The sequence below is a fragment of the Ambystoma mexicanum genome, chromosome 8 (genome assembly GCF_040938575.1).
Source record: "Ambystoma mexicanum isolate Mex_15411 chromosome 8, UKY_AmexF1_1, whole genome shotgun sequence".
NCBI classification, from domain to species: domain Eukaryota; kingdom Metazoa; phylum Chordata; class Amphibia; order Caudata; family Ambystomatidae; genus Ambystoma; species Ambystoma mexicanum.
The window spans coordinates 159,275,764-159,293,422 of record NC_090929.1 but is presented as its reverse complement, the minus strand read 5'-3'; the positions used below and the strand labels follow the sequence as shown (position 1 = coordinate 159,293,422).

The 17,659-nt window shown below is 44.0% G+C and overlaps 1 protein-coding gene across 10 annotated transcripts in view; it reads right to left on the bottom strand.

Annotated features, from left to right (window-relative positions):
• Positions 1–17,659, bottom strand: part of KCNT1 (potassium sodium-activated channel subfamily T member 1) — a 2,308,650-nt gene that overhangs the window by 1,001,032 nt on the left and 1,289,959 nt on the right. The gene's annotated exons all lie outside the window — the stretch shown is intronic.

Sequence of the window (17,659 nt, the reverse complement as noted above, 5' to 3'; positions counted from 1 at the left end):
CGAGACGTCTTGACCAGTGCTTCAGAACCACCAATCGGCACGGAGACGATTCCTCACCCCGAGTCGCCATGAAGGCCAGCCTGCAGCCGTTCACCAGTCTTGCCACCTGATACCCGACGCTGTATCTCCCAGCTCAAACTCTGTCGCAGAGGCATGTAAAGCACCCTGAAGCCGACTCAACACTGTCCAGCACCAAGGGCAACTACAGCAAAAGGTACACATTGTGGTCCTGTCCCCCTGGTACTTCCCAGAAGGCCCCTAGAGACATTTTAAGAACCTTTCTCCCTTTTTGCTGAAGCCAAGAAGCCTTTAAAATACTACCGTGGTTATTAACCATACCAGCTACCCTCCTGTCAGTATCCAGAGAGCATCCCTTTTCCTTCTTAGAACAATTTTTTCTCGGCATTTCATTACAGGGTGGGTTGTATTTAGTCGTGTTATTAGGTTGTCAGTTGTTATAATAATAAAGTAGATATGTGTATACAACCTCGACTGGACACTCCTTTCATCATTGGGTAATAATAGTATTTTCGCTGTGTTGCAAATAACCAACGATCCCTGACCTTTAGAGGAGATAAGACTGCCCCCCCCCACACAAACGCACGCGCACGCGAAGTACAACCAAGGGAATGGGGAAGAAGATAGTCCCGCCAGATGGCAGAGTCCCCTAAAGGAATAAGGGAGACTTAGGGGAAAGCACGCCAGTTGAATGCAGGAGGGACGGCATGTGGCAGCAGCAAGCCAGGGAAGTGGAGCAGGAGCATGCAAGCACACATCACCAGGAGTAGAAGGTACACACCGCGAGCAGATTCATGAAGTTTTCCCTCAGACAAAACAAGCCATGAAATCGAGGCAAAATCATGGAATCATATAGGCCGAGAGAAAGCCAAATTTCTACTCTAGGTTCTAATAAAGATTAAAGTCTTATACTTTTACCTGAGCCAATCAGATAGCTGAGTGTGTTAAATGCCTGTAACACACATAGCTGTGTGAGCGGGCATTACAGATTTAAATCCTGCCAGATATCACAAAGACGTTCATTCTTATGAGTCTGATAAAAAACACCAATAAACAATAAACATTTTGAGGAGTGCTGTCTAAATTGCCATTATACAAGCTTCATAGCCGCTATATTATTGCAGCTGTTTCTTGCAAGGAGGATTGCATCTTTTTTCATTATATTCCATGCATGCAAAGCACCTATAGGTTAAAGCATTTTAAATAAGACATTTGGAAATAAAAATAAAACTGGTTCAAACTATATGTTTCTGTAGTTTAAAAAAAAAAAAGAAAACTCTTCTCGAATCCTGCCATTTGCTATGTTTTTCTTGTTGAAGGAAAACCGAAGCTAGCAACATTTTGTACCACCAATAAGTGATGCCAAAAAAAGTGGAAAAGGGGAGAGTACCTTTAACCAATCTCACATAAAGAAATCAAAAGCAGCAACACCTCAAACTGGTTGCCAGACATTTGGTCGAAAAAAATTGGTCGACCAGACAAATGGCCGAACCAAATTGATCGAAAACCAAATGGTCGAATTTTTTTTTTTTTTATTTTAATCCTTTTTTTTCATTTTTTGGGGGGTCCCCCCCAGCCCCCTTTTTTTCTATAAAAACCCCTTTTTTTCTAAACGAAAACCCGAAAGATAAATATATAAATAAAAAAAAAATTCGACCATTTGGTTTTCGACCAAATTGCGTCGACCAAATTGCAGTCGACCAGTTTTTTTTTCGACCAGTTGACTGGACACCCTCAAACTTTATAAGTGTTGAGTCACACCATCGAGTTAAAGTGTGTAACAGTGTTTTTAAGATTTCTTACCCGATCATTACCAATTCAATGTCCATTTAAAGAATTTAAGTCAATATTTGGGTAGTTAAAATACAAAAGGTGAAACCTCTCAAAATCACCCTCACATTCCCAGTACTTCTGAAATGGATCAGGATTACCTCAAACTGAATTATACATTCTTTAAAATCGTGCAATTTAACTTGAAGTGTTACCACGGGGGTGGGGGCCAGGATCAAGGGTAAATTGGACTGGAAGCTGAATATTCAAGTAAAGGGGCACAGGTTTCTTTTAAAACCTATTCGAATTTCATAATTTTGGGAGATCTTTGCCAAATAATTAGATTGTAAAGATCAAAAGTATTTTTGAGCAAACAGTGTCAGTAAAAACACTTCCTGATTGATGGAATTACGTGCGTGTAAAATGGGGATTTAAGTGCCATTCTGACCACAAATCCCATTCATTAAACAACGATTTGCGGGCAGAATCGCACGCAAATCCCCGTTTTACAGGCAAATAATTCCAGGAATCATTTGATATCCTAGAATGGTACAAACATTCCCAGGCTGACAACATCTGAGCATCCCAAGGAACTTGGCATTCTGGGCCAGAGTTATCCAATAAAATAATAGGTTTATTGAACGGAAGCAAAATGTGATTTAGTGAAGCAAGAAATCGAGAGAAAGGAAGGAGTGCAGATAACCTGGTTTCTTTCAGCAAATAAAGCCAGACTGGGTGAGGGGAGACATATGCTGTGCCCGAAAGGCTGCTCGCTCCTGCCAAGAAAGGGCATTACTCTCACTTTAGAAACCAGGAGGTGTCTGGAATCACCTGCCGAGACCGCACGCTCCGTTTAACCTCCGACAGACCCACAACAACTAATCAAATTCTCCAGAGCCGAAAATAAGTCATGGCTAAGAATTTCAAATGGACAAATCCTACTGCCGTACCTTTGCGTCCCTGCCTGTATTCTGAACTGACGAGGACATGACGTTGCGAAAGTCAACACGTGGCTGTCGTCAGGGCCGGCCTTAGGCATGGGCAGTCTCTGCCATGGCCTAAGGCTCTGCTATCAGGAGGTGGTGCGGGGCCCCACTGCCTGCCTGGACCAAACCAAGTAATTGGCTCTTCTGTTTGTCGGAGTGAAGCCACGGGGTCATTGCCCAAACCCTGCGATACTCTAAAGACCAATACTGCCTCCCAGTGGCTCATCAGCAGACGCTGCAGGCCCCATAATCACTTTCTTTTGAAATGGGCAAAAATGTCGCCCTCACAATTGCGAACGCCAAAATGCCCACCTTTCTAAACACCCCCTTTACACCACATATATATGTGGGGGTGGTATGGGATATTAAAATAATATGGGGGCCTGCGGGGGGCCTCCTTCCGCATATCTATGTGGTGTAAAGAGGGTTTAATTAAAACGTTTTTTTTAATTCGGCATTTTCGGCCGTTGCAATTATGTGTGGTCGCAGTGATCATATAGATCCCTTTCTTTCTACTAGCCAACGCTTTTAAAGTAGGAACGATTTATCAGTCATGGCTCATTTAAAAAACATTGTTTTGGACAAGACGCTCTTAAAGTTTCCATGTTAAGAAATGCAAAGAGAAATTTTTATTCTGAAAGCACACCCAGGCCACCAGTTAGTTGCCTAAATCTAGGCCCTCTTCGAGGTCAATTAAATATATCAGACAAAACAATTTTAAAATACGCCAACACACCAAAAAGCACTTATTTTTGGTACAATGTAATATTTTTATCACATCATATACAATGCCTGTATTTGTCAAACATTGAAACACAGGCATGTAACCTTTTCAGAAATTAACATTTATACATTTTCAAAACCGAAAGGACATGTTTTGCCTTCAGCCAAATTGCATTTTGGTATTTGTAGCCTCCCATTCAAGACGGTGGGAATAAAGCCACAATTGTACACTTTTTGTCTAACATATTCCTATAAGGATTTATAGATTTGTGTGAACACCGTGGTTTGTGGACTTTGCAAGACATCTTTGTAAAACAGAATATTGTTCAAAGTCAAGCATGGGGGCGAGGAAGGGAAATGATGAGAGGGCAAGTGAGCAGGGTCAGATTGGCCCCTCGGCCTTTCGGCCTATGGTCAGGCTCTGAAATCATCACTGAGGAGTGGGGGCCGGTTTCTGGCCATGCCTGAGCCAGTTTGGAAGAAAAAAAAATTGAAAAAATATGTTTTTTTTTTCACATTTTCTTTTTTTTTCAAAAAGCCTTTCATCCTTCTACCTAGGTCGATAAATGTGTACCAACACAGGTTGGATGATATTGAATGCATATTTGTTCCATAAAAAAGAGCTTAAGCATAAGTGCTATGTAGTAACATATCATTTGGCCTTGGACACCTGCTTGAATTCACATTAATTTAGTGTACTTAGGAACAATGCTATTTGATGCCACTTCCTGTTTTTTCAAGGGGTGAAAGGTTGTGTTTCATCACTTCCCGGGATGTCACTTTAGGGTGGGGTCAAATGACATCACTTCTGGTGATGTCATCAGAGGGCAAGGGTCGAGAGGCAAGGGGTGGGCCATTTTTTTGAGGCGAGGGATGGGACACTTTTTTTTGGGTCACCGGGCCTATTTCTTGTCCCAGTCTGACCCTGAAAGTGAGTCATGAATATTTGCCCAGGATGTGGCAAGAGAGCTTGCATTCCTGGAGACAAGAGAGGTTATTTTCCCTGCTTGTGGCCAAGTGGTGCTTTTCACAAGTAGAGTATATATGTCCTAGGATAGCACGCGGCCACCTTTTCAAAGGGCAGATGCATCCCCCCCACCAAGGTGATTTTGCGGCCGGCAAACTTGCTCAAGTGTTCGGCTACCAGGATTTCACTCCGGCTGTCATATTCCCAGTGCAGACGCTTACGCACAAGACCACATAAAAGTGTCATCAAACAACATGTCACATATTGGCATTTTTTTCAAGGGAACATTTCACTATACATTATTGGGTTTCAAAGGTGGGCACCTTTTATATTATTCCAGCGTATTTATTTGAAAATCTCCTCTCTCAGATTATTTTCCAGTGTTGAATAAGCTTTTTGAAAGCCCAAAGATCTTTTGTGGTGTGCACTTTCTTCCAAAGGGAAAGGTCAACTGAACCAAATGTGTAAATTTCACTTTAACATATGTTCACTTACTGTGCGATTATTCATGGCTGTCAGAGTTTGATCTTCGCTGTGGGGGCTAAAGTTCCCACACTGAGCAAAACTAGTAAGCGGTTCCCATCCCCAGATCGAAACACCACATTTTACAGCACATTTAGCAGAAGGAATAGAAAACTAGCTGTTCCTGCGCCTGCCACAGCTTTGGTCTGCTCATCTCCTCCAATCAAGGCTCAGGGGGTACATTAATGAGGCTCCCTTCAGATTTAGAAGTGAGTAGTACTTGATAGTTTATCAAGATGCATGCTAACACATTACCAAGTCTGAATCCAGCAGTAGAGGAGACAGAAATCCTGCCACACCCAATGATTTAGAGGAGCGGGGCACTCAATCCAGATATCTTTCTCTTCTTTGGTAGCCCTATGCAAATACTTTGCAGAATCTCCATAGGGCCAAAAGGACACTCCTGCCTTCGTTATTCAACTAGAACGGGTGCAAGTGTGCCCTCTGCCCCTATATACTCATCTCCTGCGCACTGGCTCACCTTCTTTGAAAAGCACGGCAACAAAACGTGACTTTGGGAAATGTCGAAGGCTCGAGTGCTGTGCGGTTGGGACCTGTACATCCGGCATATTAAGATTAGAACGAGTGGTGGGGGCAAGTGGGTGAGGGCAAGGGAATTATGAAAGCGCTGGTGTGGGCTGATCAGTTATACTGATTGCATTTCATTGTACTCCCCGGGAAAATGCAACCACATTCTATTTTGAAAAGAAATAATGTGATGCAGACTATGTTTGAAGTGGTTCAGGACTGCAGTGGCAGCCAGTGGAGCCCCTGAGGATGAGTGGGATGTGGTTGCGTTTCTTTGCTCATTTCGTCTGGCTGGCTGTGCTTTGCTGGATGGTTTTCGTAGGCCAGGCTGGGTGCCTGTATATTATTTAGGAAGCAATGTTGCCGCCTCGGTGGGTGAGGACTAGGGCTTTAGAGCGGGTCCTAAAGTCTTACTTTGGGATGAAGGAATACTGTTAAAATGTTAAATGTTAAAGGTATTTGTACAGCGCACCGTCACCAACGGAATTGGTCCCCAGGCACTCTGGCGGATCTGTAAATGATAAGGTGGGATGGGTTAGTAAGGTGAAGAGGGAGTAGGATAGTGAGAGGAGTGGTGTTCTGTTGGCAGCTTCAACTCGGTATACACCGGGTGCTCAGCTTTGGTGCGGGTATTGGATCGGTGCCAGTCCGCGTGTGCTGTTGGTCCGGCTTATGTATTGTTGCAGTGTTGTGAAGTGCGTGCGGCTTGTTGTGCGAGAGATGGTTGTGTGAGTTTTTTGAGTGAGATAAGTATGCAGAGTTTGAGCTTATATTGGTTAGTGGGTTACCTGACCTTTAGCATGCTAGCACTCGCAGTTCTGTCCAGGTGTGGCCCCTGTTGCACAACTCTATCTGGATGCGGCACAGGCCAATGCTTAGGTTTCCATCTAGGTGTGGGCATGCCAACATTCACAGTCCCATCTAGATGCGGCGCAGGCCAATATCCACAACTCTAAGTGTGGCATATGCCAACATTCAGGTTTCACCCAGTTGCAGGCATGCCAACATTCAAAGTCCTATCTAGATGCAACGCAGGCTAAAATTCACAATTCCATCTAAGTGTGGACATGCCAATATTCACAATTCCATCTAAGTGCGGGCATGCCAACATAATGTTTTTGCGCAGATGGGCAAATTGGTACTGGGCCAGTTCTCTCTAGCTCTCGCTCCCTCTATCTCTACTGCTATCTCACCCTCTGTGTGTGTCTCAATTAAACATGTATATGGTGCAGACAGAAGAAACAGATAATTGATTTTTATCAGAACACAATATTTTCCAAGAAGGAATTACATTTTCAGAGACAAAATAGTGTTTATATTTAAGCAATAGGCCTCAAGCAGAGGGGGCGTTACCACTTCAGGTAAGGCACCGGGGCATTATCTGAAGTGGTAGTGCCCCCCCGCTGCGAGTGGCCTATTGCTATTAGTACCCCAGCCTGTAAGACCGAGGTACTAATAGCATTTTGTTTCTGTTCCAAACCGCTCTGGCGTTTCGGAACAGAAACACTTTTTTTTTAATGCCCCCCGGTGAAGGGGAAACAAAGTCCATTTTCCCTTTCCATGACGGCCATTGAAAATGAATGACAAAAAGTAAACAAACAAAATGGCCACCATGGAAACGAAGAAGGGACTACAAGTAGTCATTTCTCCCTTTCCATGGCGGCCATTCAAAAAACAGGGAAAAATGTAAATGAAAAAAATGGCTGCCATGGAAAGGAAGAAGGGACTATGTGTAGACCCTTCTTCCTTTCCATGACGGCCTGTCACGGATCGGGAGCGGACGCTCTGGGAACAGAAGTGTTTCCAGTGCGTCCGCTCCCAAAATGGACAGAAAAGAAGGTGAGTGGGGTTGGGAGTGTGGGGATTGACTTCTTTGGATAGGGTTAAGAGGGGAGGGGAACAACACTTACCTTGATCTCTGGCGGGGGAATCTGGCAGCCTCCAGCCATGTGGTGGCTTGGAGAGGGGATTACCCTGCTCCGAGCCTCCTCAATCTCTGGGTTGCTGCCACACACCCTTGCTGGGGAAGGAAGGAACTTTGTGGGGAGAGGGGTTCCCGGTCGGGTAACGCCCCGGCGAGGGCCAATGAGAATGCATGGTACAATCTCATTTTCCCTCTCTTTGTATTAATAAAGAAAAAGAAGCTATTAAAATTACATTATTTCAATTGCACACTTTGGAAAAAACCTGTTCGCGAAAGAGGACAAAATTGTACCAATGAGAGGTCCTGGCTGCTTTGCATTGAATCAAAGAGCATACTGAGAAAAAAATAAGGACCACAGATCTTGATAATTGACAAATATTCCTGGGGTGAAAGGGTTCTATGCTCAAATCACTAAGTTCATAATGCGCACTGCGATTGGTGCTCATTTCATTTTTCACAAAACTCACCCTAGCATTACCTTTGTAACCATGAACCATACATACTCATTTGGACAGCCTCAAGACAGTCTCGTTATTTGGATGCAAAAATAGTTATGTTCAGAGAAGTTCTGTGGAATTTTAGAAGGGGGGGGTTGAGAGTGGAAGCCGGCTCTCAGGGTGAGGATGACAGTGCATATACCCAGTTGCCATCCTGCAAACATCCTTAAATAAATATATATTTAGGCTTTCAAATGAAATACTGTAAAAATGAATTTATGAGTAAAGCATTGGAATCAAGTGCAATGTAGGCATTGAAAGGAGCTATTCCATATTACACCGTACAACAGAGTAACAGAGTTGCTTCCCTATCATGACATAGGAGAAAGAAAAGACAAAACATGGATTCTAATGGGATCCAGAGCAATGCATGACTAGTTCCATCGTGCCAAGGCGAAGATGCCATGACCTCGGGAAAAAAAATGCCAAATGCACATTTACTGCACATTCGGCAGTAGCAAAAATGCAGAATCCCATTATATCGAACAAGAGGAGCAGGGTTTGCGGGGGTGTCCCCCACTCTCCCTGTACAGTAAAATGCGTTCAGGGGTTGCAGGGGTGTCCCCCACTGTTACAAGAAGGGGATGGGGCAGAAGCACATAGACGTACGATCTGTATGATTACTGTACGCTCCGTTGCCGCATTGACGTACGATCTGTATGATTACTGTACGGCTCCGTTGCCGCATTGACGTACGATCTGTATGATTACTGTACGGCTCCGTTGCCGCATTGACGTACGATCTGTATGATTACTGTACGGCTCCGTTGCCGCATTGACGTACGATCTGTATGATTACTGTACGGCTCCGCTGCCGCATTGACGTACGATCTGTATGATTGCGGCTCTGTTGTCACATTCGGAATATCCGTATGCAGTATTTTGGGCTGCGTAGTAATAATATAATTCTCTAAAGTCAACATTTTTAACTTACCAACTGCAGCAGACTCCAGGATCACAAACGGAGTCTCTGATTGTTGTACATGTTTGAGAGTTGTGTGTGGTGTGGAGTGTCCCCAAGTCATTTCGTTGGTTTGGTTCAGTGTCGCTGCTTTTTATTGAGTTCTTTGACCTGGCGGCATTTAGCATAGTGAACCTAGGTTGGTTCTACCCATATTCTGAAATGATGGGCTTGCCGATACCATTGTCGACGAATATTGGTGGCTGAAACCATAGCCCTCCAACTAACCGGCTCAGCAAACACAGGATGGGCGACGCACACTCCACTTTCTATAGGCTGCACGCATCCAGGAGGTGGAGCGGGGTGCAGCGACAACAAGCAGGTAATGAGATTGGGTGGGGGAGGGTTTATGGGCATTGGGGGCTAGGGAGCATTGAGTGGTCTTAGAGGGTCTGGAGAGTGGGGGAGGGGGAGTTAGGCCAGGGGGCATCAGGCAGGCTAGGTCTTAGGGGAGAGTGTATGGGGCACAGTGCCCACTATTCAGTGTACAGATGGGTGATAGTTGGGCGAGGGAGAGGGTTATGGAGGATGGATACACCCCATTAGCAAAGACAGTGGGGTGCAAAGGACAGGGGATTTGACATTGGGGGATTCGACGGTGGGAAAGCCGCAGCGTGGTCCAATGCGTGGGATTCGGTGGTTGGGTATTCAAGGGTTGGTGATTCGACTGGATATCATTCAGTCGACCCATGCAGAACCCCTAGATTCTCACCAGATCTATCGTCCAGGTCTTGCCCAAGATGGTTGTCCTACTTCTATTTCAGCTCCTCCAGTTCTCTGTGTCTGGGGGAGAAAGTGGGATGATGGGAAGTTGTCAGGTCTGTCCAGTGAGACCAAACACCCGACCTCCACAGGACACTACATCTCTCAGGGAGAGTAAGGCTATTCCGCTACAGGCCACTAGCCATTTTTACAACTACACTGACAATTAGGTCCTTTCCTTATAAAGGTGCTTTATTAGATAACCAGACATGCTGCCTTACAGCCACTTTATGGTGCTAGTCCATGTATAACGAGAGCCCTGGCTCCGTGCATTAATCTTCAAAACTACTGCTTACAACAAACTGCCGGAGAGATTGGACAGACACCCAGGTGCTCTCTTTAGTGCTGGGTGGGAGCTTGCAATAGGGTGAGGGGTACAGAGAGCAGTACTGGTGCTGAAGACTGCAATCACTGCTCTACTTTTGAATACCTCCGATATACCTGCAAGCCATTTTGGATTTCACAGGACAATCAAAAGAAGTGGCAACCATTAGGATGTACCAGAGTAGGCTGTGGCGATGTCAATTGGCATGCCCTTCCCTTGCAGGGAGTGGGTGCCAGGACTCCTCTTCTGGCCTGGCTCCTATGCTAACGATGCCAGGAGGAGGCCACCATAATTGTTCTTAAAATGCTGTATTTATGATTGAATTACTTGTGAATAAATGTAGCCATCACTAACAATGAAGTGGGCCCACTCCATGTCATTTAACTACCTAAGCCATCTGGGCTTTCGCTACTTTCTGCAGGCCATCAGTTGGTAGAACCCCAGGAGGCGAGTTACTCTCATTTAGAGTCTTGTTTTCAACATCTTTTGGATTAAGCTTTCTATAGTTGTCTCTGGAGGATAGCTCAGCAGCAACATGCTCGTCTTGGAAGCATAGATGACACGGTTCGATCCCCAGGTCCGCGCTTAGAAACCTCTGGGTATTAAGCGTGTTATAAATAACCAATCATATCAAAGTTATCATACAGTCAATTGAAAACAATGTGGGACCAACAACGTTTCTGTACACATGTCGGCACGCATTGACATTGACAATCATTGCTGCTACAAAGGGCGGCACTGCCGCTTGGTAGATATGCATCATTTTGTTCAAGGGGCTACACTGCCAAGAGTGGAGCAACACTGTCTTCATTCACACTGATGGACCCACGTGCAGTGAGATCGGACTGTCACTCGGCATACACTTATCCATCCACTTGCCAGGCTACCGCAAGCCCAATAACAGGACAGTCCCCTCGACAATCTTTGCAACACGCGATCAGACGCTTGAATTGGAACAACCAGGGATCTAACCCGTTTATTCTATGGAAGATTAATACACATAATGTGACAGGGGCATTAGATGAATTTAAGACCAATAGCCCAGATTTGAAAAAGGTCTCTGGAAGACCGAAACACGTGTCATCACTTAAGGGCACTTTGAAAATTAAACTTTCTCTTTAAACATTTGGTGCAGTCTCCTTCCGGGTTATTCTTACCTCACACTGATCCTCAAGGGGTTTTTACTTGGCTAAACCCAGAATCCGGTGAGGCGCGACTTATTGCACTTAATGAAGCTCCTAGAAACTCATTCATCACTATAAGATGTCGCCATGGTAGAGCCAACCGCTGCAGCCAAGACTGTCCGATAAAACAATAACAGGACACTCTGCTCTGCCAGCCCCCTCTTTGAAGATTTTCTCGCTCTGACCTCACTCTTTGAAGTGGTCCCAGAAGAACCCTTACATTGGAGTCTTTAACAAGCGGTGATCAATGCAGAATGACAGATCAAAAAGTCCTATCAAATGCCCGGCTTGTGTCCTAATAGTCCTGTAAAGTACTCTTGACTTTTTCAATTTAAAATGTACCAATATCTCGAAAGCCATATTCAGCGACGGCATACCATCCACATCACCATGTTCTATACCCAACAGCCCAACACTCCTCTTCAGTTTTAAAGCCTCTCAACAACAGTCATTGAAACAGATTTGAAAATCAAGATATATGTCAAACAATCCACCACAAAGTGGTGATCTAAGAAACAGGCCCCTGCTACTGGCACAATAATTACCTGTGTGATCACAACATTACCTCCTGAGACATTGCACCCTTGTCAGGAATCACATGCCAATTGTGTCTAAATGTGCTTCACCAACAAAGACTTGTTTATCGAAAAGGATGTAAGAGCAGGCGAGCAAGATATCTCTGCGAGTAATTGCCTCTGGCATCTGTGCAGAGCCTCGTGTCTCAGGCTGGAATTCTGGCAGGGTCGACTCAGCCTTTTATCCTCCTGAGGTCGATAATTGAGTTCGCTAATACTAACACCTATTATCAGCGGCAAGAGGCAATTCAGATTGGGTTGTCCACTTTGTAAATCGCAATTTATATCAGATGCTAATATTTAGCTAGATCAGTGTATCAAACATTTAGCAAAACTAAAGTCTTCTGCAGAAGACCTGTGAGAATGTGAAGTGGATTCTGCAATGTTCTTTAAATATACAATCAAGGAAAACTTTCTCTATGCCTTGAATTTCTATTTGTAAACTGATAGTATTCTAAGTATGAGAAAAGAAGTACTAAGAGGAAAGAATCTAGTAAGGGCAAACAGAATAGAAACCAATGTGCCTGAGTCGGCCATTTTGTGTGTCTATCCAGGCCACTGGACATGTCCATGATACAGGTGTGTTGGTGTGTGGTGCTTCCTCCTGGAGGGGAACGGCGTCTTGTATCACTTGCCTGTTTTAATGTGCCTGTCTTCCAGGGCTCCTGGGGTCCTCTCCACACTTCCACGTATGCAGAGGGCTGCTATTTCTCTACAGCGCTTCTTCAGTACACTTGTATTAGGTGATTGTCAGGGCAGCACTTTTCAAGTGAACTTTTACAAAAGCCTCATTTCATAGAATCAAAAATAGTCGAAATCAATTGTAAGTGGAAGATGGGGGTTGCATGGATTCCCTCTCCATCTACACTGGGAAGGAGAAGGAGACGTTGCATTGGTAAGGCAGTGATGCTGCACAGGGTGCCCCTGTGAAAGTGGGCCCTGTTGGGTGCCAACATGTGGTTAACTAGTATCATGGACATGCTTCCATCCTCACATGTAATGATGCTTCTGCATGCCAAATTGTAGCGTGTGTTAGTAGCTACTGCTTTCTGCACTAGCCGCCATAGATGTCTGCAATACTGTTGTTTTCCTCTTTCTATGGTAGAACCTGCAGTGGTGTGTGTGCCCAGGAGCAGGGCTAGTGGGCGATGAATTGGCCTTGTTTCCCATCCCAGAAGTCAGGCTTGAGACCGACACTGTAGTAAGCGTGGTGTCTATGTGTGTTTGTTTTGTTTTTGGTTTGTTTATTTAATATAGCGCAGACCAAAACCCTCAACATAGCTGGGTGCAAACATTACAAGGATACTTAAGAAACTTAGTGTGTGAGTCAGTGCGTAGAGTGTTATTGTCTGTGTGGGCTGTGGTGTACCCTCGAGCTACTTTCCTTATTTTAGGTTTGGTGTTGTTTCTCAGTGATCTCTGCATTGCAGCTGGTGAGGAGAACTGGAGGCAAATTGTAACCAAGCAGAAAAGTGATGGGTGGAAGGGTTTGAATCAATCTGAACCACTGGCACTGCTCTGGGCAACCTTCCACACCACCGTTCCTTAGCCCATCTGTGCCACTGCAAAAGGGTCCAGCCATATGCAAATTAGTCAGGTATTGTCACCAATGGTAGCAGCCCATCCCAAGCTGCTAGGCCAGGTCCCTTCTGCACGGAAACACAAGTAAGAAACCCCAGACATGTTTCGGCCTTGTTGGGCCTCTCAGTGAGGTGTAGCTTGGTTCCCTATGGCACAGCAAGCAAGGGACCCACGTCTGGGCCTACCCTCTCTCACATAGGGAGACAAACTACAACCAAAGAAGTGATGGGTGGAAGGTTGTGAATATATCTGAAACACTGGCACTGCTCTGGCCAACCCTCCACACCACCATTCTTTAGCCTGTCTGCGTCATTGCAAATGGGGTCCAGCCAAATGCAAATCAGTCAGGTACTGCCACCAATGGGAGCAGCCCAGCCCGAACTGCCATGCCAGGCCCCCTCTGCACGGAAACACAAGCAACCCCAGACATGTTTTGGCCATGTTCAGACATTAGAGATGAGATTATTTCCTGCTGTAGGGAAGACTCAGACGCTTTGATATTTCTGGGGAGTGGGCTTCTAAAGGAGTGGGGAATGCCTCTTATTTTTCTATGCATTAGATGGGCATCAGAGGTATTGATATGCATGTAGACAAAGGGCCCCAGACGCAAAAGAAACACAGGTGAAGGAAACTATTAGGGCGAAAATACAGTAAAATAAAACATATATTACACCTGCATCTTGCTCTGATTTGGCTGCAATACAGGTGATCATGGGAGGCAGAAGTATACCTTTCAGAGGCAATAGGGTTTTTTCTATTACCCCACGAAAAAATCAAGTATTTGCTAGCAGCAGATTCTTCTTTTTCTGAGGGGAGGGGTCAAATTGGGAAACAACCCTAGACAGTTGGAGGGACATATACTTCCACAATGGATGCATAGACTAAGCAACTCCAACTCGTGCTGGACATAAAGATGCATGTAAGAAATAGATTTCTTTTCTTATTTTACTCCCAGCATTGATATGCTGTTGGAATTGGAAGTTAAAGGAGGGGGTCTTTGGGGGGGGGTTAATTGGTCATTAAGAGGATCTCTAGATTTCAGAATATACTGTAACGCCCAGGCAGACCAGGACCAAGAAAAGTGCTCAGAATTCAGTACCAGGAGGGACTGCAATTACAAATCTCCCCGATCAGCGAGACATCTCCACAATCAAGGGCTGTGTTCGGATAGAGAAGTTTTGCCGCAGCAGATTTTGTCGAAATTCGATTTCATAGAATTTATTTTAACAAACGTTGCCACAAATATATGTGGGGGGTGGGTTTAGGTGCATAAATAATGGAGTGGGGTTATGGGAAAGGGGGGTGGGGGGATCTCACCGCACATATATTTGCAGCAAAATCTACCACAAAAGAAATAGATGAAATTGAACTTGATAAAATCTTTTCAACAAAATCACATAGACCCTCTTTGTTGACTCTGCAGAATCCCAATGACACGGAAGAGCGCAACGTGGCCATTATGAAGAGCATACGTACAGGGGTAATACTGAAAGAGCCCGCCATATTAAACACTTCAGGATACACATTCAAGTCACTGTGAAGTAAGAGTTCTGGCGAGAACCTGAGGACTGAGAAAGTGTCGCAAGAAGCCAAAGAGATACAGCAAAGAAAATGACTGCCTGGTCATTGCTCAGATGCATCATCGCGACGAAATGAAAAAAAGCAACATTTAGGCACACCAAGCTCAAACAGATTTTGTACCGTAAGCCTTCCTGCCTCACTAAAGGAGAACACTTTTCTAGTTGAAAGGGCAGTAAACATAGAAAGAGGACTAATGCCTTGAATCCACAAATGAGCTTAAATGTTGTAATTGTCCCAAAATACTTCACTAACAGACGGGGGAACTATAATCTCAAATATCCAAAAATAAATGTATCTGAGTGAACATAATTCTTTCAATTGCACCCATTTATTTAACTTGTAAAACACAATGCTATTATTAGTAACATAATAGAGGAAAATCCATTATAACAAACCATTTATTACACATTTATTTCTATTGAACATTAAAGTGCTTGTGCATATATACACATTCTTCTCATCCTCCCCCTCAACGTTACATATAATGTATCCATATACCAATACACATTTCATAAATACAACTCATCAGAGATAAAACTGTAAAAACGGTTCTATGTGATCTGGTCTAATCTTTTGCATTGAAGTTGATTTTGTCTAATTCCTTTTTTTAACAGGAAGATTCTGCCGCAAATATATGTGGGGAAGCTGCCCCGCAGCCCCCCCCACTTTTACCCCCCTGCATTCAGTATTCTCCTAAGCCCACCCCCACATACATTTGTGGCAAAATTTGACGAATGCAATTCGACGAATTCTACTGCGGCAAAAACTACCTTTCCTGTAAAAACCCCTGCACATCATCCAATCCATGACTTTAAAAATGCTACATAAAACGTTGAAACAACATGTATCACAATCACTCTCCTGGTACTGACCCTATCATTGCTTGGTGACTTTCCTTAGTGTACATATTTGTTTTCATTTTTAAAAAGTCTGCTTTTCCCTCATTGGTGCTTATTTGAATCACTAATAACTACTAGTTTCGAGAAAAAAACTCCATCTTAATTTTTCTTCATGTCTCCCTTTCAGGGTGTTTAAAGTTTCTTTCAACTCTTCTTTATAAACAGTCAGCTCAGACTCAACTCCAATATGTTCTCTTAATATACACTGGCATCACTTTTATTTATTTATGTAATTATTTATAAGGTTCTGAAAGCCTGCAGGCATCAGGGTGACGGAACATAAACACCAGGATACAACAAAGAGGCAGACAGACAGTTCAACTAGACCTCAATGCATCTAAAAGAGGTTTACCCAAAGAGTAGAGTTTTTTCCTGTCGGTGAAACCTTTTGCAGTACTTTTGTTGTCTCAGATATAGGGGGAGAGAGTTCCATATCTTAGTTAAGGCGACCAGAAAAGACCTTCCTAGGTTATTAGCCCGCTTGAAGCTTGGACTTTTGACCAAAGCTACTGTCGATGATCGGAGCATTCTTGTAGGCTCATATGAAAACACCATGCTTTTAAGAAAAACTGCTAGTAGAGCTGCTTTGAATTGTACACATGCAGGGACCGGGAGCCAGTGCAGATCTTGTTCACTGCTAGCGATATGCTCTATTCTACCTTGTTCATTAACAATACGTACAGCATCATTTTGTTTCACTTGAATCTTCTCGTTTGTACCTATCAATAGGGCATTACCATAGTCCAGTCTAGATAGTATTATTGCCTATGCTATGGATGTACAATTGGACTCAGATAGAAAAGGTTGGATGTTCTTCAGCAAACAGAGATAATACGAGCAGTTTTTGACAGTCTGGTTGACATGGACTTCAGAGCTAAGTGAAGGCTTTAGATGAAAGTCTAATGTTTTGACCTTCTTGGAAACCAGGATACTACAGGAATGGATAGAAAAAGACTGGTATCTCGGGTCAAGTTTAGCCCTAGCCTGGGGTGACCTGAAGATCAACAGCTAGGTCTTGTTCCCGTTCAGGCACATCCAATTAAGATTCATCCAGGCTTCAATCCAGGTGTCGATACGTTCCAAATGTGTCGTATCAAGCTTGTAATCTCCTGAGAGTTCAAGAACTAGTTGACTATCATCAGCATAATTGGTGAAATAAGCCTTCATCTCTTCCAAAAGGCAGCATAAGAGCCTGGTGTAAAGGTTAAAGTGTAACGGGGACGTGCATGCCCCCTGTGGAACACCGCAAACAATAGGTGCTGGTGGAGAGGGAGCATCTCCCCAGCAAATTCTGGACATCCAGTGGAACAGGAAAGACTGCACCCAGTTGATTGTATCCAGGCTACATAACCCTTCATCTCTCAGAGAGTGAAGGAGGTGCTTGTGATCTAAAAGATTGAAGATCGCGACAAGTCCAATAATATGAGCAATCCTGTGTTACCCCTATCAATGGTGCCCAACATATGGGTCTGTAGATCTAAGAGATCTGCTTCCATGCTAAAGGACAGCCAAAATCCGGATTGTCGAGGGTGTAAAATATAAGATGCTTCTACAAATGTTTGGAATTGGACAGTTGCAGTTGTATCCAATATTTCCAACAAAAAGTTACAATTTGTAAAGGGTCTCGAATTATCTGTATATTTGGGGTCTAGTCCTGATGTCCTGTTTCAAGGGTGCTATTTTTACCATCTTGATGGATTCAGGAACCTGGTTGTTATGAAAGAACGAATTTACAAATCTAACAAGAAGAGTGGCAAAGGTTTCTTTATGATCAAGAATCAATTTGGGTGGTATGATATTTTATGGGCACGATGACGTATGCAGTGAAGTCAAGGTAGTAATCATATCGGAAATAC